At 38.6% G+C, this 18,580-nt stretch overlaps 1 long non-coding RNA gene across 2 annotated transcripts in view; it reads left to right on the plus strand.

Moving 5' to 3' along the window:
- Positions 1-443: 443 nt before the first annotated feature.
- Positions 444-18,580, plus strand: part of LOC117018805 (uncharacterized) — a 47,336-nt gene continuing 29,199 nt past the window's right edge. Inside the window, exons 1-5 of one of the 2 annotated variants that reach the window (XR_004422326.1) lie at positions 444-597; positions 2,864-2,991; positions 4,181-4,220; positions 4,954-5,130; positions 5,560-5,585. This is a non-coding gene — a long non-coding RNA (uncharacterized LOC117018805). Of the gene's footprint in view, positions 598-2,863; positions 2,992-4,180; positions 4,221-4,953; positions 5,586-18,580 lie in introns of both variants that reach the window. The other variant, XR_004422325.1, reaches the window with a different exon arrangement.

Here is an 18,580-nt window from a genome sequence, read left to right on the forward strand (position 1 = left end):
AAAGGTGTTAGCCATTTTTCATGCAAATAAATGTCACATACATTGCTGTCATTTTGCTGTGGTGTTTGTTGATTGTACAGAAGTTGTGTATTGAAATACAGTCATATTCTGTTTTATGCCGTTTGTGGTTTGTGTTTTTCTTTAAACACATTTTTATTAGAACATAAATTTTTGTATTTTCTTTTTTTGTCAATTATTTTGTCATTTTTCTGATAATCATCACTATGGTTTTAAAGCATTACATTACTCAAATTATTCATCTTGACTTGAGCAATTACCACTTGATTTAAATTCTACTGTATCATATAGAAATTCCACCATATAATTGGCAGCATTTCTATTGATTTGTTTCTTACCTTCTGTTGATAAAATTACTGATGCTTGTTAGTCTTATTTAGTCCATTGAGTTCTATCTCATTTCTCTTCTTTTTCAGAATATTCCCTGTTTATATTCGCACTTTTTTCTCTCAAATGATGCTTAAAATTATCTTGCAACTTGGGAAAAAATGCAATTTGATTTCATTTACACCAAATTCAATAGATTTATTAGGAGAGAATACATCTCTTTAAAATTGAGTCTTCCTATCCAACTGCAAGGTATGTCTGTCTATTTTTAATCAAATAGTTACATTGAGATACTGCTACTATAGTTTTTTTTTTAATTAATTACTTCCAGGCATTTCCTAGTGTTGAAGTAATGGAAATTGTACACCCTGTTTATTATTGATATATGAAAGCCGTTTTGTATTCTTTTTTAATGGCGTTTAATTGAAATTCTAAAATTATGCTTTTCTCTCACAATTAGTAGGTATTTCCAGAATATTAGAATCAGAAAGTACTTGGTTATTTGACTTAATACAATACTAATCTTGTTCAAGGTTTGTTTACTTACGGGTTATTTTAGGAAACTTTCCTTCTATTGTGGATTTATTACCAACTTTGTTGACAGGTTTATTAAAATATATATCATAATTGATCATACTTGCCATTATAATTACTAATTAAGCCAAAAATTAACTTATTTCTAAAAATGGTCTTAGCATTAAGTGATTGGAGTAAATTGTGTGTGTGTGTATATACCCCTATTATTAATATAATTTTAATTGCAATTTATGAAAAGATAATCCTAAACAAACAGCTTTATTTTGATGTGTTTTTGTCAGGGTTTTGTATTTGGTTTGCTGGCTCTACTGAAACTCAGTTTAGCATTATTTTTTTCTTTAATCTTTATATTGAAATAATTTTTGGTTTACAGAAGTGTTGCAAATCAGTACATAGTTCTTTTTATATTTTGAATTTTAAAAAAGATTAAATTGATTGGGGTGACATTGGTTAGTAAAATTTTATAGGTTTTGAGTGTGCATTTCTGTAAAGAATCGTCTATATATTGCATTATGTGCTCACCACCCAGAGTCAGTTCTCCTTCCATCACCATGTGTTTGACTCCTTCACCCTCTTAGGCAGTGTGAGATACGTCCTCCAGGGGGTGCAGAGTTTTCTCTATTCAGAAAGACTTGGAGCCTAAAGGTCATTTTAAATCTTAATCACAGATTTTTAGTTCCTTGGGCAGTACAACTCAATTCAACATTGTAGAATGCCTAACCTATGTCATGGGCAGGTGTCGCTAATAGCCTGTGGTTAATAGCCTGTGGTTCTCCTTCATCTCTTACCCGCGGTGATCACAGAACCATGTGTTGAATGAAGCACAGGTACCACAAAAGGAGAATGGCTGAATTATATAGGGCAAAGCTACTCTGGAGGCCCACTGCATCACTGAGGCCTTTTCCTGAGTGAGAAGTGTACGTCTGTTATATTAAGCCATTGAGATTTTGAAGTTGCTATGACTTCAAATTGAATAATATAGATGGATTAATTCCATGCAAGAATTCAAGGATTGTGGATGAATGCACAGAATGGAGGATTGGATTGATGATTTAAAGCTTAGTTGTAGGAGTGGATGTTGGAAGGAAGGAGGGATATAAAGAGGGTGAATGAAATTTTTTACATAATAATTAAGCTTCTGTTGATTTAAGAATTAATGGATAAAAGAATACACGGTTAGATATTTAGAAAGAAGGCTGGAAAAATGGATGCAAGAATCTTGCTTTGTGGAATTTAAGGTACAATAATGGATGAATGAATGCACAGTTGGGTGAATGTAAGAATGGATGGAAACTAGAATATATATGAGTGGTGGCTGGATACAAGAATCAAGAATGAATGTTTTGAAAGTCACAGTGGAAGTAAGTATGGATGAATGGTTTGATGGACTCGATATTCAATGAAGGTGGAGATAGATACCTAGATGTTAGAATTCCAATGGATTACAGAATGGAATGTTGGATGCATGATACAATATAAATATATGTTTAGACTGATAGCTGCAAACATGGCTGGCTAGAATAATGGATGAATTAGGGATCAATGCATAGATGAATTGATTGCACGAATGATAGCATTGTTGATGGTTTCAGGGTGGCTTCATAGATGGATTGATGATGCATAGACGGATTTTAGGAAGGATAGTACAGGAATTTCACCATTGGAAAAGTCATACAGTAATAAAATCACATGTAAAGGTGAATGAGAAGATGGCCAGACTGTTGAGGGAGGATATAGACTAATTTGCTGTTACTTATAAAATAAGAAAAGTTTAGTGATTGAATGCTCAAAATATTCTGATAATAGTAAGAACAAAAACCAAAACCAACTGTAGGGAGTTCACAAAAGTGGCTTCTTTCTCTAATAATTTTAAAAAATATTTTAATAATTTGGGGATTTAGGAGGTTGATCAAAGAGCCAACTTGACCTTGTATTTCATGTTGGTCATGTACGTATCACAATTTCCCCATATTTTCCACAGTTTTAACTGAGATGTTACCAGTTTCAGAAGTGAGACCTTTTAGATGCTTCGCTACCTGACATAACTATATCAATCCAAATGCTTGTACTTGTTTATCTTTTCTGTGGACTTTATCTTCAAACATGCTGGTAAGCATCAGTAGTATTGGTGTACTATTTTTTCACTAGTTTGATATGGAATCCAATTTTATTCGTAATATTTTAAAAGCCAGACCTATATATGAATTCCATAAAATATAACATTGTCAAATTGTGGAATGATTGCCAATTAGAAACGAGAAGATATAGGAAGACTCAAATTTTTGATTCAGTGTTGATACATAGATTTATAGATTTTGGTGCACCAACCTCTACTCTCATCATAGAATGTGATGTTATCTAGACAGATTTTTATCTCTGTACGTGGTAAATTTTAAATTTATTTAAACAGTAAGTTTTTTGGAATAATCACTTTATACTTCTCTGTGCTCTGAATATATTGTTGCTTTCCTTTCTTGTTTTATTTACCTGCGTTAATGGTGAATGGATAGAGGGAGACAAGGAAGGAAGTCAGGCAAGTGGGGTAAAAATGTGAAAGGGGCATAAAAAAGCACCAAGACCCAAGCCATTAGGGAGTAGAATTTTGTTTGTTTATATTCAGCTGTACAAAACAACATAGTGATTAGACATTTGTATATCTCATAGTGATTTCCCCCAATTAGCCTAGTACCCACCTGGCACTATACATAGTTATTAGAATATTATTGACCGTATTCTCTGTGCTGTACTTCATGTCCCTGTGACTATATTTTTAAAATTATAGTTGACATTCAATGTTATTTTATACTAGTTTCAGGTGTTTAGTGTAGTGAGCTGACATGATGTCACTTAGTTGTGGAATCTAAAGAAAAAACATAACACAAAATCATAGAGAACATTTTGAAAGTTGCCAGATGGAAGGGGTTCTTGGTGAAAAGGTGAAGGAATGAAGTAAAAATCGGCAGTTACAAGATAATCATGGGGATGTAAAGTGCAGTCTCGGGAGTACAGTCAATAATGTAAAACTGTATAGTATCAGACGGGTACTAGAATTGTCGGGGGATCACTTCACAAAGGAAGTAGAATTTGCTGCAAGGTATATGGGTCTTCATGGCAGCAGGAGGTTACATTTTATTTCCAGATGCATGATTTAGGGTATTGCTAATATCAGTGGGTGGACAGGAGTTGATTATTCCAAGATTAGCATGGAGGAAGTAAGTTCTGCACCCCCTTTCATTTGATGACCGAATGAAGATTGTTCAAATATTTTCAAGCATGCCCTTTCTGTTTCTTTCACAAGCATCTCCCATAAACAAGGACCAAAGAGATTTTGACTGCAGGTAAGAGCTTTGAGGCCTATATTCTGATTTTCAGATATCCTCATTGGCTGTGTTGATGGATTCGAGTCTTGTCTGAGTTATTTGACACGGTATTTACATTTCATCAAACCTATTATGTGGCCTATGATGATTTTGAGGTCACAGTTTAACCCAGGATTTTAGAGTTATCTCTTGTTAGTAAATAACACTTAATAAGTTCATAAATTGCAGTGCAAGGGGTTTTCTTCAAGTCAGGACCCTTAGAAGTTGTACACGAAGCATCCAGGAAAGCAGGGAGAATAGATGTGTGGATATTGTCATAACGGGTTTTGGTGTTTGGAGAGATTTCCATGAAATACTGGAATTTTCAGAGCACATGAGTATTTCCTAGTACCGTTGGTGTTTTTGTTTTTTAACCCTGAACCGGTATATAAATTAGCAATAAGAAGTTACCGGAAATGGTGGTTCAAAGAATGCATGTGTGGTTGAGTGACATGAAAATAGGGAACAGAAGGTGGGTACTCGAATCATTCATTGTGAAGGGGCCCAGGAAGGAAAGTCACGGTTTTGTCTCTTTGGTGCGGTAAGCATGCCTCGTTTTGTAGCATAGAGATACTTAGCATCAGGATTGTGGGAGCTGTTTCCATGGAGAGCAGTAAAGCACCTGACTTGGAGACGATAAGCATGTCAGGAGGCACGGCTGTCTGATGAACCTGAGGTGTTTCATCTGCAATGTCTCCCTCTACTCTCCCAGGTGGTCAACATGTGGACAACAGGATCATAGATACCTTCTGCAGTGGTTCCATCCGCAGCGTCACCCGCATGCTGCCATTAACCCCCCCTTTGGGAAGCTTATTGCGTCTGTCTTTCTCAAAGGGCACAACTTTTAGACAAGTGTCCTCAGGAATAGAAGTGACCTGCTTTGTGGCAAGTAATTGCCGGGAATGTTAAGTATTCCTCGGCGCTCTGAATATATTGTGTGCTTTCCTCCATTGTGTTGTTTACCTCATTGCCTTTTAATCCATGTTTTACTCGACAAATGGGAGTGAGATGTGTGTGTGGTAAATGTAATTATGTAATTCCGTGGATACACTGGTCATGCCCCAAATTATAGCCAGGCTTTCTCTTAAGCTGAGAGTCTCCCATGGGCCATTTTGATACCAGTTGTAAGATTCTTTGTTTCTCATTTGAATCATGAGCCCACAGTTGTTAGGTCCTAAACTAGATCTTCTTATACATTTGTATTCCCTGCAGTAGACCATCAATAGTTTCCTTTTTACTAAACCTAGTAGGTTTCATTCTAGAATACGATCTGATCTGACTCTAACTGTACTTGACCTCTTCTCCAATGCCTTCGGAGGACTCGGAAAGCCATCTTAACTCTGGGTGAGTAAGGGGGGAGAGCCAGGCCCTCGAACTGACATTTTGAGCCATGGTGATGCTATCTTGGACAACATGGTTCCATCATTTTCTTGGTATCTCTGGAATTTTCTTCTTTGGGGTTGGAGTAAAAAATTCAAGACATCAAAGAGATTTCCCTGGTATCCCCATTACGCTGATTTTCATTTGCTGTCTGTTTAACCTGTGTGGTGCTTAATATAGATGGCTGTTTATTGGGAGTTTTTCATGGGCTGCTTCTGGAACATAAGCTGTCCTGTAATCAAGGAACTTGAACTGTGTTGCCCAACCTGTCACAATGCACTGGCTTGACACCTAGTGCATTGAAACAGGGTCACAAGAATGAATGAGTTATTAAACAATTTGAAGGAAACTGATCATCTACCCTCCATCTTCCATTCCTATTTATAATTCCTGGGGATGACAAGAGTTAAACATTTATATCATAATCTATCTGTCGTAAGCTTGTGTAAGTTTATGTGGACTTCTTTTGACAAATATGCCATCATTACGGACGGTACATGTTGTTTTGCAACTTTATGTTTGAATATATTGTGGACTATTTCCAAACCAATAAATAGAGCTTACTTACAGACTTGTCATTGGATGTAAAGTACATATCGTAATGGGTTTGTCCATTTCTCTGTTTGGGAAATGCAAGTTCACTGTTTTTCTGCTGCATATAATATTGTAAAGATCAATTATATAACTATATTAATGCGCTTGGGCTCCTAATTCTATAAGATAGATTTCTAGATGTGGCATTGGTGGACCATCAGTTCTGCATACTCTTGATTTCAGTAGATATTGTTAAATTACCCTTGAAATGTTTTCCAGCTCAGCATACAGCTGTCGTGTGATGGCAGTGCTAATTTTCATAAAAACTAATACATGGTGGATGTTATCAATCCTTTTAAGTTTTTAGCCAATCTAATAGGTGAAAATACTGTTTTTAACTTATGTCGAACTTAAACAGTAAATGGCCATGGATAAAAAAGTCCAAATACATATAAATCATTTATTTTTTTTAAAAAAACAATATATCACCTTTCCTCCAATCACAAGAGTCATCCTGGTTGTAAGAGGTAGGTACCATTGAACTTTTTTAAATGTAGTGCTTCTTGGAGGTTCGTAAATTTCCTAAGTATACCTTATTCCAGTGTTTATTTTTTTTGACGTTTCATTTTGGAAATAATTTTAGATTTAGAGTTTCAAGAATCATACAGAGCACCCCCATATACTTACTCTTCACTCAGATTTTTTTCTGCAATGTTGTGTTCTCTTTCTCTTAAGTATGTTCCCTCCCTTCCTCTTTCATCCACAAGCCCCTCTGTCTCCCTCACCTTACTTGTTCTTTATGAAGTATTTGTAAGTTGCAGATATGTATTTAGCCCCAAGTCCTTCAGCACTAACTTTCAGAGAGTCTATACTAGATTATATTATTAGCATTGGTATAGTTTTCTGAATCATGAAATTCATCAAGAGTACAAATACATTAGTGTTCACTCCATAATCAGATCTCACTAGTTGTTCTCAGAATGTTCTTTACAGCAATTCCTCTTACTCAGGACCCAGAGAAGGTTCCTGCCTGGAATTCAAGTGTCATGTTTCTTTAGTCTCATTAAATCTGCACAGTTCCTCATTCATTCTTTGTCTTCCACGACGTTGGTATTCTTTTTTTTTTTAAGATTTTTTTTTTTAATTGGGGAAGGGGGACAGGACTTTATTGGGGAACAGTGTGTACTTCTGGGACTTTTTCCAAGTCAAGTTGTTGTCCTTTCAATCTTAGCTGTGGAGGGTACAGCTCAGCTCCAGTTCCTGTTGCTGTCGTTAGTTGCAGGGGACGCAGCCCACCATCCCTTGTGGGAGTCGAACTGGCAACCATGTGGTTGAGAGCCCATGCTCCAACCAACTGAGCCATCTGGCCACCGGGAGATGAGTGGCAGTTAGTTCACTGACTTCATTCTAGTTGCGGAGGGTGCAGCTCGCTGGCCCGTGTGGGAATCGAATCGAACCGGCGACCTCGGCATTAGGAGCTCGGCACTCCAACCACTTGAGCCACCGGGCCAGCCCGACATTGGTATTCTTGGAAAGAAATGGCTAATAGTTTTTTTTTTAATTAAAGTTTATTGGGTGTGACAATGATTAGTATAGTTACATAGGTTTGAGGTGTAGAATTCTGTGTTACATCATCTGTGTATCACGTGTGCTCACCACCCAGACTCAGTTCTCCCTCTGTCACTATATATTTGATCCCTTTACCCTCATCTACCATAAGATCTCTGAAACTGAATTTTCTGATGTTTCCTCGTGAATAGGTATAGGTTGTGTGTTTTGTGCCTTTCGGGCAGGTGTACTTCATAACGGATGTGTGTCTACCTCAGTGATTCACATCACGTGGCAAATGATGTCACTTTGTCCTATTGGTGCCATTAACTTTGATCATTTGGTTCAATTGGTGTCCACTAGGTCTCGTCCCTTTAAAGTGAATGTTTCTTTGTAACTAATAAATATTCTGTGGGGAGATCATTTGAAACTATGCACTATCCTATTTGCCATCAAACTTTTATACAATAGTTTTAACAGTCACAGGTGAATGTTAGCAGAATGAATGGTGACTTTGCTAAACCTGTTATTTGCTGTCTGTTAGTTGGTGTCCTGCTCTAAGGAGGGATGTATGTATTCTGGCTTGTACTGAATGTTCAACACAGTATTTGTTTAACTGAGAATACCGAGTGGAACTGAGATGGCGATCCATGGGACTAAGCAGGGAGAGGTTATGTTATCTAAAGTTCTTGTCCAAACTGTGGAGCAGGATGAGGGTAGCACATGGTTCAATTGACGAGGTGGGTGATGAACTACATGCACGTGACAGAGAAGAGCGTGTATGGGGACTGGAACCGCCATTATCACTGGCAGGGTGTCAACAGTTTTCTTGGACTGACTGAGGCAGTGCAGTGGGGTTCAGGTTCAGAGTCACTCTAGACCAATATTCGATGTGGATGGTAAATCACCAGTAGCCCCCCCCATTTTTCTTGGTTACCCCTTTGTTTTCATAACCCTGTAGAGTGTCAGAGATTGGTGGTGAAGGAACGAGATTGGAGAGTCTATCTAAAGATGAACACTCAGCTTTCTGTGTGTACATGTGTCACCTTTCACTGTCCATTCAACCCTCGGAGGTCATGTCTGTGTAGACGACACTGAGGGCCGCAGTGGGTGTGTTGTCTAAAACCCATATATTCCTAAATTCTGTGTTCTCTGTACCAGGAAAGTGGAAGCAGTTTACTAGTCATAATCCCGAATTCCATGCTACTGAAGTACGGTTTCCAGAATAGATAAATTCTACGTTTTGAAAAGTGACTTGGTTGAATTAATGAAATGCATCCTGAATGTGATGTTTCAAAATCTATCTCTGTGTTGCTAAGGTGCAGGCCACCTGATAGGAATAGAAATGTCGTATCAGTTTATAAGTTGTGAACCAATGTGGTGTGTTTACAGAGGCACGGACATGACCTAAGGCTTTGGCTGAAACGGTAATCTGATTGTCCCCTGCCCACTGTATCTAACTTTGCAGTTAGTCTTTAGTGACAGGCTTGTAGCAGAGGCTCAGTAGATATTGTCATTAAATGCATAAAGAGAAAACAGAATTGAGGCCAGAATTACTGATTGTAAACAAAGTATCAGCTGACGAATGTGCAAATAAATGGGCAAACAAATGACCAGTGAAGAAACTTGTCATCTAAAGAGGAAACAATTGAAGAAGTCAGTCAGGGATCAAGGGACGTCAATTCCCATTTTACTATAAATATTGTTGCTTTCACATATGTGATATAGGTATTTAGGAACTTTTGAAATCTTTCTGGCTAAAATACATCTTCTTCTCTCCCATGAGGCCAAATATACTATTGTTTTGGTGGTGGTGTTATTAAGATCATCTTAATAACATCATAAATTCAGTCTCAATCTAGCAAACTCTTAAAGTTTCCATGATATGAAGGGAATTAAAGTAAAAACAAATAGGAAATCGCAACAGGAGAGCACATTACTATTTAGTTATTCTCAGGGATGGTAATAGAAACTGTGCTGCCAAAACCTTTTACAGGATGAAATTGTAGAGTAGTCCCAAAGAAAATGCAGCCTCTCTAATTTCTCATCAAAACAGAAAGCCACGTGTCTTACCCTGGAGAGGCGGGCAAGGGGCCAGCATGGCTCAGTATTTTCCATGATGAAAGACACGCTCGAGTAGCCGCTATGAACTTGAAATGAGGATGCCGAGGAGAGTAAAGGCATATGAGCACCGAACACGGTGACTTCCCATTAAAGAGACCCCGTCGTGAGGAATCTGTCCAATGAGAATAGGGCCATTTCTAGAAGGAGGAGAGTGAGCTTGACCAAGAAGTTTAAGGAGAAGACTGATTGTAGCCTCTTCTTTCTCCCTATACATCTCTTGAGTTTTACTACTCTGATGAATCACTCGCACAAAATTCCAGACCTTTCTGGTAATTGGTTTAACTAGAACAGGACATTAAGTTAATACCAAGGCAAAGCTGTACAACTCGTTAAAAATACTCCTAATGTATTTATTGCACAGTTTGAAATATTCTCTGCTACACTGTTCTATTCACCATTTACCAGCTCTAGCTAGTTCATGTAACAACATGTAACAACTATGTTATCTTTAATTTTTCCACAAGATAATTACCTTCTAGACTTGGTTTTTTGTTTAGCATCAAGAATTATAGACCCTTACAGATGTTTTCCTTCCCACAATCTCATTCAGCATTTTCCAAGGTACAGTGTTCTCAGTACTTTGGGCAAAAATCATTGCCCCGCTCAATGGCTGTATTTTTTTTTAAGATTTTTTTTATTATTATTGGGGAAGGGGAACAGGACTTTATTGGGGAACAGTGTGTGTACTTCTAGGACTTTTTTCCAAGTCAAGTTGTTGTCCTTTCAGTCTCAGTTGTGGAGTGCACAGCTCAGCTCCAGGTCCAGTTGCTGTTGTTAGTTGCAGGGGGCGCAGCCCACCATCCCTTGTGGGAGTCAAGGAATCGAACTGGCAACCTTGTGGTTGAGAGCCCACTGGCCCAAGTGGGAATCGAACCAGCAGCCTTTGGCGTTCCGAGCACAGAGCTCCAACCGCCTGAGCCACTGGGCCAGCCCCTCAATTGCTGTATTTTATTCCTAACATGTCAACTGCTTTGGTTTGCAAAATTTCCAAATTTTGATTTCTACACTACTTGAGTTTTCTATCATCTCACCTATTCAAATAAGTTAGGTAGGATAAATATCACTGTGGAGAACATACTGATGAGTTAGAAAAATGGAGGTAAGAAGGCACGTTCCATGGTTATTTCAGTAGTTATATGAAAGGTGTCATACTCAGTTGGTTGACATGGGAGTGTTGAGAAGGACTTGGATTTAGGATGTATTTTGAAAGTATTGTCAGTCCTACTTGGTAAAGTATTGGATGGTACTGGGAGAGACTATGATTCAAATAGGATAATATGATCAGGGACCCAGCAACTGGATGAATGCTGACACCATTTACCAGACTGGGCAAGGTTGGGTTTCTCAAAATGCATGAGAAGAAAGAGATGTTTTTCCAGTTTTATATCCATATTAAACCCACGGGTTAAGATGGTTATTAAGATGGAAATAGGACTGTGGGACTTGGGGGAGACTGGGGACCGAGGTACTACTTTGGATTGATCAGTAAAAACTCGTACCAGTGGCCTGGGAAAGGATGAGGTCTAGCGATGGAGTGCCTGTGGAAGAAGGAATATAGTCACCTGAAGCCTTCCTAGAATGCTCCAGCACTTAGCTAGGAGGAGTATCGTTAGAGGAGATTGTCAGAAGTGTCCACGGTCTTTGAGTGAAAACCAATAGATTAGGAGTCTTTCACGGCATTGCAGGGAAAGAAGAATATCACTGATGTTAAGTTTAGGTGTTGCATGGAGGGGGAGAGCAGGTAGTACTTGAACAGGCAAGGCCAAATCAGAGGACCCCTCTGAGTCTACGCTGTGCCCTGTGGTGACGTCCCCAGTGTCAGTCAGCCTGGCACAGACACATGCTGTTTTGTGAATTGCTTGTATGAATAATACAACGAGGATGCATGTGGTGTACAATTGGAGAACCTGTTCGGCAGCATTCCATGTTACACGCACATAGGATAGAACTCGTCTTCATTATGTCTCCTCATTCTTCTAGTAACCTCTGTGCAGCTTTTTCCTTCAAGCTCCCACTTGCATTGTGCCTATCTGCTCCTGCATTCATGGGCCACGGTAGAATTTGTCACTCAGGCATGATTGCTCACTAGTTGCAGATGCCTTGACTTTCGTAAAATGTTCAGCAAAGACTGTTGAAAAAAGGGCTGCGGGAGGGGCCACTTCAGAGAAACACTAACAGCGTAATCGTGAACAAGTGAAAGAGCAGTGAAGAAAGGATGGTGCTAGGAATCGCGAGAGTGAAGTGAGATGGAATGTACAGAAGGTAGAATTTGGAGGGGAAGTGCTATCGGGACCAGGCCAAGGGGTGCTGAACATACATGTAGAAATGAGTTCTAGAGGAAAGTAATGCCCGTAGTGTAACTAACGTCAATGAGAAGGTATGACTGGAAGACAATCTTTCCCACTTTTGTCTGGAATATTCCCAGAGATTGATTGATTGATTGATTTTTACAGGAGAAAAAAATTTTAATTACATACATTCATACAGGAGCCTCAAACAAATATGACACTCTAGAGATTCCTTTCTTGTACATTGTCATTGCCTAACTCATGCTTTTGAAATGAGTCTGGAAGTTTTCTGTCCGGCCTGTCTAAATGGTCACCACGTAATGTATCCCATGCTTTATGTCCCTAAGTTTTCGGTTGCCAAGTTTTATTTTTGTGTTGATTTACCAGACCAGGAATAAAGAGCTCCTTTGACGGGGATAGTGTCCTACTCATAGGTAACATTCCATTACCTTACAGAGCCCAGCATGCAGCGGGTACGTAAATCTAATAACTGCATTGATGAAACTGCTTCTTGAGTGTGTCAGTGAGTGAGGTTCGGATGAATGGGCCAGTCACTTAAGGGGCGAGGGAAATGAAAGCTCATAGAGACCCAGCGTGAGGCAGCTCTTGGGGGATCTTTCCTGGGAGTGTCAGGGCCGTGACCAGGGAAACAGAGATTCTATAGACTCCGCTGAGTTGGAACGCAAATACAGAATATGGGATCGTAGCATTCTCTGCTGGGTTAGGCTTCATGGAGAAACATTCCTGGCTGAGGTGTACATCCCCGTTGCTAGTGGTAGAGTTGCAGAATGCAACCTTTATTTTATTTCCTGCCTCCATGGCATGTACCAGTGGTGCTCTTTGGTCTCCTATATTCTCTTAAACAAAAGCAATCCAGAGACGAAGCTGTAGGGGTGGTAGATGTTTTCCTCTGGATCAAAGCAGCATGTTTTATAGCTCTTTTATGTGCATTCTAGCCCTAGAAAATATTTATTTCCTTTGTATTATGCACTCCCCTATTTTTAGTTAGTTTTTCTTTTCAAAGAAGGAGAATCCTTCTATATAGAAAAAGCCAGTCTGATCACGTGTTTGGAAAGAGAAACAATAACACCTGAACCAGAGGTGAAGGGTGAAGGGTGAGCACCACATTTGCCTGGTGAATCCATGACCCCATCTCCTATCCTGGGTAAAAGCGTCCCCAAAATAATGGGTAAGCAAGCTGCATGTTCCACCTTTAGCCATCGTCAGCCTTTCAAATATCTGGTCTACACGAAAAGACAGAGGAAAGGACAGAATAAAAACAAAAGGAAATAAACCCCCCTCAAGAGAAACAAAAAACCCACACGCGTTTTTACTGTTCAAGGCATGAGGTCAAAGGCTTATAGCACAGCGTCCCCTTTAAATAGTCATCCACACAGAATTAATACAAATGCCCACTCCCGGGCTTCCTAACATGCTGGGCCCTGGGGACACTGCCATCGTGGAGGCCAGCCCGCTGGGGTGGAGAAGCAGTGAACAGCAGAGCAGTTGGGATGGCCTGCAAGATCACTGCCCACATACGTGCTGGTGGGCCGCGGGACAGCAGGGCTAGGGGACAGACACACACTCCTCTGTTTTCAAAGTTCCCTTGAAAGAGAGGAGCTGTTCTTGAGAGACTGTGGACTGATCAATAATAAGGCTTCATTGTGGGTGACAGTCACTTACAAATGGCTGTCAATCATGAGAAGGAACAATATCATACAATCTATATGTGTGACTTCAGGGAGACCGCTCTCATCATAATACTGTCCTTACAGTGCTGTCTTTGAACTTTCTAACTTAAAGGTTCTTCCTTTGTGTATCTGTATGCCATCCTACCATGGATGCGAAGTATGATTGGTGTTCCCCAAAAGTGTGGAAGTTCTACTCATCTCTGTGACCCCGCTCAGCGGTTTAGTGTTCTATTCAAGGAGCCTGCTGACTAATGGGGAGTGGGGAGTTCGTGTTTCAAAGAATCACCAGGGGAGGCAGCAGAGAAGGGGGGATTTGTACGTGAGCCTCTCACATATTACCGTTAGGTTCAGAAAGTCTAGAACTAGAGTAAGAAGACTCACTCTCATGGAGATTGGGAAGAGGTAAAAACATGCCCTGTCAGCAGGGGGCTGACCAAGTTGTCAGAGTGTGTTGGCTTCTAGAAGGACGTTTAAACTCTAGGTGAATAGGAGATGGGTCCCCTCTTCTTGCTTTCCGTCTGGCTTTTAATCTGTTATCCTGAGTAAGTTTAAGATTTCTTCTGACTTTATTACCTTCAGAAAAATACGGCTGTTGGTTCAATTTGGAGTAGTAATAGATTCAACCACAGCGCGGTTAAATTGTCTGACTCGTGGTTATTGTCGTTCGTGATACTGTATGGGGTTCCCATCCACTCCCCTTATCTTAGTGGAGAAAGCACTGGTGTGCAGTGAGCGTCTGAACGGGTCCATGCTGAAATGGTCAGCTTGGGATGCGGCCACGTACAATGGCCCAGAAGTGTCCCGGGACTGGTCACTGCCTTAATGGGTGAACTGTATGTTCACCCATTCTTAATGGTTCACCCAGTTCTTAATGGGAAGAACTGTATGCAATGCATCTTATTTGCTTCGTCTCCCCGCGTCAAACTCTTCAATGTTGTGCTTATATGCTAATCAGTAATACACTTACCAGTTTTTGTTCATTTTATGTTGTGTGTTCTGTCTCCTTTTCCCAAAATATATGTAATGAGCTCCGACTTGACGGGATCTTATTTTCTATTGCCTTATTTTATGCTGTAATGTGAGAAAGTAAGAATTTCTCTAAAGTTTGTTAACGTTGTGAAGGAATGACTGAGGAGGTCGTAAATAATGAGAGAATAGACAGCAATAAAGGAAGGATAGTGTTTTTCAGATAGACAAGTGATGCTATCTGAGTTATTTGGGAATCTCATGTTTGACAATGTTGAAAGAGAAGAACATAAAATTGAGTGATTTTTCCCCCCCTGAGATATAGACATGTAGATATTAACTCTTGAGAATAAAGTGTTTTGTTTAAAAGGAAGTAATAGGTAAAAACCATAAAAATGTCTGAATTTGGGAAATTAGATAAGGATCACTCCGTGGCTTCCCTCCTACGTCTCTTCCATGTGAATGATACGTAATTCTCACTTTGCTGTGGCTTCCACTTTGCTACCCTTCTGAATTTGTGTAGGGAGAAGGCCACCACTGATAACAGCTGGGGCCTGTCTTCAGATTTACTAGAATTGAAGGGAAATGAGCTTTCGTGAACTAAGAAGCACTGTCTTCGTTGCCCATGGAGATATAAGGGCAGAGTTGTGCCAGTTGACACTGCTTTTTTTTGACACTGCTTAAGAAATCTGTATCCTTAACGTTTTTCCCTAGCTTTCTTGATGTATAATTGACACATCAAATTGTAGAATAATTATATAAAGTTGTAAGCTATATAAATAGTATTTAAAGGCAATGTGATGTATGTATGTAGTTTAAAAGCATTTCCCCATCAAGTAAATTAAAACACCCATCATCTCACTTATTGACTGTTTTGTTTTGTGTTTTGGTGAGTACATTTAAGTTCTCGTAGTTGTAAGTTCCAGTTATACATCCATTTTAACCAACTATGGTCACCATCATATATGTTAGATCCTCAGACCTTATTTATCTTAGAACTGAATACCAACCTTTCCGTTCCCCCACCTCAACCACTTTTATACTCATTTTCTATGAGTTTGACTTTTTTTTATGGTTTCATATAGGTGATACCAGGCTGTATTTGATTTCTCCTTCTATCTGGCTTATTTCACTTAGCATAATGTCCTCCAGGTTCATCTTAACACAAATGATACAATTTCCTTCTTTTTAAGGGTTAATGATATTCATGTGTGTGCACGCCATACTTACTTTATTCATTTATCTGTTGATGGACACTTACTTTTTTCCTATACCTTGGCTATTGTGAATAAAATTGCTATGAACATGGGAGTGCTGATATCTCTCTGAGATGTATTTTTTCCTTTGCATATATGCCCAGAAATGATCACTGCATGCTATGATAGTTTCATTTTAATTTCTTGAGGAAACTTCATATTCTTTTCCATAGTGGTTGTACCAATTTATATTCCCAGCAATTGTGTACAAAGGTTCCTTTTTCCCTATATTCCCACCAGCATTGACTATCTCTTGTCTTTTTGATAATATACATCCTAGTAGGTATACCATGATACCTCATCATGCTTTTGCTTTGAATTTCCCTCATGATTAATGATGCTGAGCATCTTTTTAAGCACCTGTTGGCCATTTGCATGTCCTCTTTGGAAAAATGTCTACTTAGGTCCTTGTCCATTTTTAAGTTGAATTATTTTTTTTCCTATTAAGCTGAGTTCCTTGTATATTTTGTATATTGACCCCTTATCAGATATGTGGTTTGTAAAAATTTTCTCCCATTCTTTTTATTTTATTGACGTTTTCCTTTTCTGAGCAGGTTTTTTAGTTTGATGTAGTCTCACTTATTTATTTTTGCTTCTGATGCCAAATCCAAAATGTCATTGTCAAGATCGATGTCAGGGAGTTTGCTGCCTATGTTTTCTTCTATGAGTTTTATGGTATCTGGTCTTACATTCAAGTCTTTAATCCATTTTGAGTTGTTTTTTGTGTTCGGTGTAAGATGGGGGTCTACTTTCATTCTTTTACATGTGACTGTCCAGTGTTTCCAACACCATTTATTGAAGACACTGTCCTTTCTCCATGTGCTCTTGGCTCGTTGGTTTAAAATTAATTGACCATGGGTTTATTTCTGGTCTCTCCATGCTGTTCCAGTGATTTATGCATCTGGTTTTGTGCTCATACCATATTGTTTTGTTTACTATAGTTTTATAACATAGTGTGAAATCAGGAAGTGTGATACATCTGGCTTTGTTCTTTTTCTCAAGATTGCTTTGCTATCCAGGGTCTTTTGAGCTCTCATACAAATTTTGGGATTGTTTTTGGTATTTATGTGAAAATTGCCATGGGAATTTTGATAGAGATTGCATTGAAATGTAGATCACTTTGGGTAGTATGGATATTTTAACAATATTAATTCTTCCAATACATAAAAACAGAATTATTTGTACTCTTTTCAATTTCTCTCATCAATGTCTTATAGTTTTCAGTGTACAGATCCTTCATCTCTGTGGTTAAATCTATTTCTAAGTATTTCATTCCCTTTGATTCCATTGTAAATGGTATTGTTTTCTTAATTTCTATTTCTTCTACTTTGTAGTTGGTGTATAGAAACAGAACTGATTTGTGAATATTGATTTTGTGTTTCAGAACTTTACTGAAATTGTCTGTTCTAAAAATGTTTTGGTGGAGTCTTTGAAGTTTTCTATTACAATCATGCACCACATAATGACATTTTAGTCAATGACGGACTGCACACAAGTACATGATGGTGGTTCCCTAACATTATAATGGAACTGAAAAATTCCTATCATCCAGTGATGTCATAACCATCGTATTGTTATAGGGTAACAGATTACTCCTGTTTGTGGTGATGCTTGTATAAATAAGCCTGTTGCGCTGCAGTCATATAAAAGTATAGCACATACAATTACAGCAGTAGGCTATCCTCTGTAGGTTTTCAGCTTTTCAGTATTGAGTGTGAAGTGGGCTATTGGGCCTGTCTTATATGGCCTTTATTATGCTGAGATACCTTCCTCTGTACCGACTTTGCTGAGAGTTTTTATCATAAATAGAGGTTGAGTTTTTTCATGTGCTTTGTTTGCATCTATTCAAATGATTATATGATTTTTATTCTTCCATTTTGTTAATGTAGTGTGTCACATTGATTGATTTGTGGATGCAAAAGCATCTATGAAAATCCCTGGAATAAATTTCACTCCATAATGTTGTATGAACCTTTGAATATATTGTTGCATTTTGTTTGCTAATACGTTATTGAGGATTTTTGCACCTATGTTCATCAGGGATATTGACCTATAGTTTTCTTCTCTTGTACTGTCCTTGTCTGGTTTTTGAATCAGGATAATGCTGGCCTCGTAACATGAGTTTGGAAGTGTTCCATTGTCTTCTTTTTTTGGAAGAGTTTGAAAAGAATAGGTATTAGTTCTTCTTTAACTGTTTGGTAGAATTTGCCAGTGAAGCCATCTATTCCTAGACTTTTTTTTGTTGGGCACTTTTTGGTTGCTGATTCGGTCTCCTTTATACTAATTGATCTGTTCAGATTTTCTATTTCTTCATGATTCGGTCTCGGTTGGTTGTATGTTTCTAAGAATTTATCCATTTCTTCTTGGCTGTCGAATTTGTTGGCATAGAATTGTTCATAGTATAGTCATGTATCTCATGACAGTGTTTCAATTAACAATGAACCACATGTGCAACAGTGGTCCTATAGGATTATAGTGGAGCTGAGAAATTCCTATTTCCTTATATCCTAATAGCTGTCCTAAGATTGTAGCATAACAAGTGACTGTTTTGA

Source organism: Rhinolophus ferrumequinum, chromosome 28 (genome assembly GCF_004115265.2).
Source record: "Rhinolophus ferrumequinum isolate MPI-CBG mRhiFer1 chromosome 28, mRhiFer1_v1.p, whole genome shotgun sequence".
In the NCBI taxonomy this organism is placed as follows: domain Eukaryota; kingdom Metazoa; phylum Chordata; class Mammalia; order Chiroptera; family Rhinolophidae; genus Rhinolophus; species Rhinolophus ferrumequinum.